Here is a 7,229-nt window from a genome sequence, read left to right as displayed (position 1 = left end):
GGATCAGGGATTGGTGGGTGAACATCACCTGCCATCCGGTGCGTTAATCATCCGTGGTGCTTGAGTTATTGGTCATGATGCGCAGTGAATGTGAGCAATCCTTACAGGAATCCGTGCGTAAAAATAGTTTACTAAAGCATAACCTGACATTAAATTAGTGTTTTAGTCCAAAAAATAGTATAATCTGTCTTTATTAATCAACCAGTGGAAAGATTTTTCTGACACACACAAGTGTGTTTTATCCATCATTATTTCAACACCTTTATGTTTATTCAGATTCAGGGGTAGATTAAAAATTTTAGAGGCTAAAAAATCCTGACAGTAAAACAGCTCACATAAGAGGAAAAACGAGGAAAGAAAAAAAGTTACAACTTTGGACAAAATAGTTAGACTTAAATGAGCTGAAAAAGCAGCTGATAAAGCTGAAATTAGCACAAAGAAGCCAAAAGAGAACATGTTTGCTGAATTAAGCTATAAGAGGCTGAAATAATTACAAAAGGTTAACTGAAATGAGCTGAAATCAGCTAAAGTAGCTTAAAATGCAGAAAACAGCTTCAGTTATTATGAAAAGGCAGAAGAAGCACAGGCATTAGTAAAAGAAAAGCATAAAGGGGCAAAAACAGCTGAAATAGCAGAAAAAAGGCTAAAATTAGTGCAATGACACAGGATCAGAATAAAATTCATAAAGTACAGGAAAGATTTATAAACATCTTGAATGTTTTAAGGATGTTGAAGACAGTTCCATTCATTTTCAGTGAGACAAAAGTGGCCAAAAAACCTAAATAGCTGAAAAGGTTTAAGTTGCTGAAATACCAAAAGCCATTGCACCCATGGTGAAAATTAGCTTGTTTTATATGAATGTTTGAAATAGCAAAACAATTGTGGAATGAGTTACATGCCAAAAAATGGATGATGTCAATTACTGCACGTGTGTGTATGATGATTATGAGGATTATAAATGATTACTGGTTTGGAGCCAGTTTAATCCAAGATGGTCACCAAAGCCAACTTACCTCAGAAAATACAACAATGTCTATAAATCAGTCAATTTAACACATTGTGCTAAAATTTAATGCAGTAGTAGATGAGAGCCATACATAAGACATGCTGCTCATTTTAGCAAGATCCTTGCTGTTTCAGTAACTATTGGTCAATCCTGTTTGTCTGTTAGCAGAACTACTCACTGAACAGGTTTTAATGAAACGTTTTTAAAGAAATGGTCAAAGGTAAATCTACGATTGATTTACTTTTAGAGTAAATCCAATTCAAGATGGCTGCCACAGCTAATCGACAGTATTCACAACTGTGAGCGTGACCTTTTGTTAAAATCTATGAGCTCAAGCATGATTGTAGAAACATCCTTCTTTTCTACTTCTCAGCATAGAGAGGAGTGAACTCTGGCATCAGGTATTTGCCAGGCTCATGGTCTCTAGCCTCTGTAGCATGAGAGCCCTGTCAACAGGCGTTTAGGTGAGGAGCTCTTCGGTTTTCTGACACCTTCTTTCAGCTGTTAACGCCCTCAGGACACCGTACCAAACCTTGAGTTCGCTGAGAGATTTTTTTTATGCTATGTAAATTTCAAAAACTTTTGTAAACATCATAAGCAGTACGCAGGTGACCACTGTTATTTTATGAAGCCAAAGGAAGACACATACTTGTGCCGGCTTGGTTAGAGGAGGTGGGTAGCGATTGTACAGATTCAACAGCTGTTGTTGGGTGTTGTTTTTCCGATCTCCACTCCAGGTCAGTTTGTGTGGGGGGTGGTATCATTATATTAGTTTCAAATGATCTCTAAATGATATTATCATTCATCACAATAATTTCTGAGACAATGGCTGTGTCCAAATTCAGGGGCTGCATCCTTCAAAGGACCCGGCCTACCTGGTCTAGATGGGCCGGGTCCTTGGTAGAATCGGAGGAGTCCTCAAATTTGGACAGCCTCCAGTACTGCGCAGCGACGTAAGCATCTGACAAGCCTTCAGAGGATGCAGCCGCTGAATTTGGAAAAAGCCAATGTATCATCCAGCAAAATTTGCTATAGTGACGTACTTATACATGTAGTACCTAAACAAATTAGTCAGTTAATCATCAATTTCGGGGACTACTGGTATCTTTGGGCCCCTAATATAAGTGCCCCCTTTATTCGTAGGATGTAGCCTATTGGTAACATTTTATGTCTCTCAATATATTCAGCATTTTGGCTGCTCGGCTCCTCTGCCAGCTTCAGGGCAAAGTCGTGCTAGTAAATATTATCCTTCTTTATTTATGGCAGCCATTTCATGCAGCGCATCCCTCGGTATCTTCTCTGCAGTCGTGTTGTGCTCTCCTTTTATCGCCTCCATAAATCAGCAGCATTCGACAACAAAGGCTTGCTGCCACGGAAAAGCCCCGTTTGTGCTCTGTGATGCGGTCTCGCAGTAGCTGTAATCCCATCTGCTTATTCTGAAAGAGAAATTAAAAAAAATGTTCAACATGTGATGCTGGGCAGAAAGGCAGATGGGGACTCACAGGCAGCAGGTACCGTACAGTTGTCCTCAGTGATTTAGACTGTCTGGATTTTATAATCCTGTCAGATCTGGGTTGTTCGGTTGTTGTTTTTTTAGCGTTGCAGCAGCTCTGCTGTTCCAATGACAATGGCTGCAGGTCTACATGAACTCCAGGCTGCATTCATTTAAACTGAGCCTTCCTGTTCTCCGTCCAGCGGGGAATCACTGCTTTAAAAGCCCATTTTTCATCCATATGCCTGTCATTTCCCCTCTCTCTCCCTCCCCCTCTCTCTTTCTCTCAGCGCTGACTCTCCATCTGTGTGACGATGCTGTGGTGTCAGGCCTTACATAAACCGTCACTGGGTTCTCATCCGACCCTCAACATTTACTGGTGATATAACTGAATATTATCCAAGAGCCATCTGCGTCCATTAGGCACGTGTCATCAATAGAACTAAAAGTGGCCCACTTCAGAGGAGCTTATATTGTCTAATAAAAACAATAATCATTAACTAGAGTAGAAAATAAGCCTCAAACTGTCATATGGTAGAAACTTAAAATATTTTTTATTGAATTGGAACTGGTAGAAGCATCTGGTTGTCACACTAATATTTATGTGTCAACAGTTCGTTATGTAGGAGATATTACAAATTAAACGTCAGTTGAATTCCAGTTTTCAAGAGCAAATACTGAGCTCAGTCATAGTGGAAATCAATGAGAGCTTAAATGTGCTCTGAAGGGAAATGAGAGGGAACTGTAAGTCCTATAAAAGTGAGGAACACATTGGGTAAAAGAAAACAAAAATACCTTTATTTTAATGTGTACTTTGTGGAAGACGTGTAAAGTTTGTGGAAATACAAATTCTTTCTTTTGGAAAGAATTAGGAATGACAATTAAAAACTTGGTCCAATCTTTGTCAAAACTGACCTTGGTTTTTAGATGTAATATCTCAAAATATTTATGTAGCAATATGAATGACTTTTCCTAAAACTATTATACTAAATCATAGAACATATTGTTCTAAATCTAAGAACATATTGTTCAGCATGTTCCATTTTCATGTGCTTGAACCACACTGGAAATGTACCAGTGCATGGAAATCGAATGTGAAAGAGTTCGTATAACCCACATAGAGAGCAGCTTGGTCTGGAGGCAGTTTATTGGTCCACGTTCAGACCCCATATTTCCGGAAGTCAGTTCAGTATCAGGATCTTCAGGACATGACTCTGCCTATTTTATTACGTCATCAGGAAAGGGTCCCTCACATTGCTCGAGCCATGTATGCAAACAATATAATCTGACCTAATGAAGATTAACGGTTCAATTATGTGTTAAATCTGTGTTCAGGCATGTATCTACATAAAATCATCAATTTAAGCAAAAATAATCACATTTAACAGCTATTACAGTGTGTAGTGTAATTAAAATCAGTATATAAGCAAACCCCAATAAATTTCAATGTAAAATAGACATTAATTTCTTTTGTCTTCCTTTTCTATCAACATATTTTTTTCTTAGCATACATTTTAATTTAAATCATCACTAAAAAACAAATATGCAGCTACAGCCATTTGACTTTAAAAATAAGAGATGATAAAAAAGTGTATTTAATCAGACTCTGATTTATGGGATATATTTACCATATTTTCTTGGCTGCAGTTTGATCAGTCCTCTTTGGATCTATGTAACTCATTAAAATCAAAGATTACTGAAAAACTCAAATTACTTTTTTTTTTTTTTGCCTTAAAGCTTTGCCATGACAAATCTGCTCTAAATATGATCAGAATTTTACACACAATAGGAAGTGACGAACATTTGCTCTGGCACTTTACAATTTTTTTAAATTTAGCAGACCAGATGAAAGTGTAACAAACATAAGACATGTATTCTAAGTCGAATGTTTGTTCAAAATGCTAAAACTGAGGTTGTGTAAAAAATTTTATTAATTAAAATGCTACCTGAGGTAGCTTGGTGGAACGAACAGTGATTCAAGCGTCAACTGGAACGTTGGAGGATTGTCTCCTGGTCTGAGGTCTCTCTGGGTGAAGTTTCCATTTTGTTCCTGTGCGTGTTTAAGTTCGAGACATTTTATTATCCCCTGAGGGGCAATTTGTGCTGTAAAACATTAATATTAGACAAGATATCCATTATTTTACCCACTTATTCCTATTAGGGTCACTGGTGCCCTTATCCGGTAGTCACAGTATGAGGGGCGGGGGACATCCTGGACAGGTTGCAAGTCCATCACATAGAGACAATAGAGACAAACGACCATTCACTCTCTCACTTATGGACAATTTAGAGTTACCAATTAACCCAATATGCATGGTTTTGGTCTGTGGGAGGAAACCGGAGTACCTGGAGAAAACTCACACATGCACTGAGGGAACATGTAAACTCTACACAGAAAGGTCCCCTGCCGCGATTTGATCTGGTAACCTTCTCACTGAGAGACACTTAACAGTACAAGAAATAAACTTAACCACATGTTCATTAAGAAGTCTATCAGTCCTACTTGTGGGCAACAGATGCCTGTGTCCAGACAGATGCAACCTGAAATCACAATGGACTGGGTGATCAGGGTTTGCCAGAATCAATCTGGCCTTTCCCATTGACCTCACCTTGTGTAGTTGAGTGAGACTCGGTTGGGCTATGCCAGCAATTTTGCTGCTTATCCTGACAGTCCCCAAGAGTTTGTTCCTGTTCTTTCATGTAAAAAAACTCCAAACTAACAGATGAACGTAAAAATTAAAAGAAACTTCATAAAACATATATGAAACTTTCTCATTAAAGTAGAGTCAAGGTTAAAACCACAGAGTTTCCGATAAAAATACAAAGTGACTTCACATCTGTGAGTTTTTTAGGGTAATTGGCAACTAAACTGCGCCTAGTTGTAAATGAGACTGTTAGTGGTTGTCTCGTTTGTCTCTCTGTGGTCCTGTGATGGACCAGGGTGTCCCCTGCCTCTCGCTCTGTGACTGCTGAGAAATAGTCACCAGCAACACCTGTAACTCAAAAAAGAGAAGCATGGAAAAATAATGGACGTATAGGAAATGCCAGTTCAGTTTCATTAAGTCTGTATAACAGAGTTCCAGTTATTGAACACAGTTCTCAATTGAGCCACACATTTTGATGTATATTTAATGTTTTTTTTTTTGCCAAAGAAGGAGTAATAAATAGAACATTGTGGCTGAAACTGAAGAAAAACACTTGAAAAATAATAAGGCTGCTCCACTGCTCGTATGCTGACACCTTTAATTATTTCTTAGCGTGTCCATTTCCTTATCTGTTTATTTTTAGCTCCAGACCTGTGCTGTCTGTCCTGATTGTGTGGGAGGATTATTTGTCTCCTGTGCGCCATGATGGATAGAACTCACAGACCTATATATATACCAAGATACACAACATATATTTATTCATCCTTGGTCACCACTTTCATGTAACAATAGCACTGCAGCCTGTTTAGTAGCTTCCTGACTATTTTTAGTGTGTGAGGAAACAGGCAGTGACACGGTGCTGAGCTGAGAGTCAACACGATCTCAGCACACAGGTTGATATCTGCTGATATTTTAGGCTTCCTATTGAGCATGGGGTGATTCTCACCCAACATCCGGTTAGGTGACTATATTTGTCAAAATGTAGCTATTTATTCGGTATCTCGGTAAATATTGACCCATGATCGTGTGAGTCAGATAACGACTGTCTAGGGTAACAAATTTAGCATAGGTGCCATTGTAATGAAATTCAGTTTAGTAATTTAATCCATGTTGCTGCATCATCAGTGCTGAAGTGTTTAACAATACACAGGTGAATGAAGTTGCATATTAATCTGGTAGTGATTAGCCTACATCCTCTCACTTTGCTCTGCAGGCGTCCCAAATAATTGTTTCGTTTGTCAAAAACACCAACAATCTGCAGCTTTTAGCAGAATTACAGTTTGATCTTAACCCAAAACTAAAAATGAGGCTCACAGGAATGAAGACTACTTACAGTATTTTTTTATCAAATGGGTTAGAAATAATTGGTAAAATAAATAATGAGAGTATATATCAGGTACAGAATGTTGTGTGATTGCAATAATAATTGATTAAGCTAAATCGTTAGTGTTCAATGACTAAGTGGTCCAGTGTCGGCAGAGCTCTGTTGGTGGATGAGGTCCACCCTGAGTTCCTCGAGGCTCTGGATGTTGTGGGGCTGTCTTTGGATGACATACCTTTACAACGTCACAATGACATTGAGGGAAGTCCCACTGAATTGGCAGACTGGGGTGATGGTTCTCCTCATTAAAAAGGGGAATCTGAGGATGTGTTCCAATCGAAGCATCACTCTCATTAGCCTCCTCTTTGAGGTCTATTTAGGGGTATTGGAGAAAGTGTCCGATCAGTGGTTGAATCCCAGGTTCTAGAAGAACAATGTGGGATCTGTCCCATCCGTGTAACACTAAACCAACTCTTTACCTGCTCTAGGATTCTTGAGGGATCAGGGGAGAGCGTTCAGTTTTGTGGACTTGGAGAAGGCATTTAATCATGCTTCTGAAGATACACTGTGGAGAATGCTCTGTAAGGGATTGAGGGTTAACATTTAGGTTTGAATTGCCAGCAGTAAGTCAGACCCCCTTTTTGGCAGCATTTGGATTCTGCCAGAGTTGTTCGTTGTCACTGATTCTGTTCATAACGTTTATGGACAGAATTCCTCAGTGCAGCCAGTAGAAGTGTAACAATGCATCGGTCCACAATTATATAT

The 7,229-nt window shown here is 38.9% G+C and overlaps 1 protein-coding gene across 1 annotated transcript in view; it reads left to right on the top strand.

Moving 5' to 3' along the window:
* Positions 1–7,229, top strand: part of ube2ql1 (ubiquitin conjugating enzyme E2 QL1) — a 19,289-nt gene that overhangs the window by 629 nt on the left and 11,431 nt on the right. The gene's annotated exons all lie outside the window — the stretch shown is intronic.

The sequence above is a fragment of the Austrofundulus limnaeus genome, unplaced genomic scaffold (assembly GCF_001266775.1).
Source record: "Austrofundulus limnaeus strain Quisiro unplaced genomic scaffold, Austrofundulus_limnaeus-1.0 Scaffold814, whole genome shotgun sequence".
In the NCBI taxonomy this organism is placed as follows: Eukaryota; Metazoa; Chordata; class Actinopteri; order Cyprinodontiformes; family Rivulidae; genus Austrofundulus; species Austrofundulus limnaeus.
Note: the sequence above shows the minus strand (reverse complement) of the source record. Positions and strands in the feature narration are given on the sequence as shown.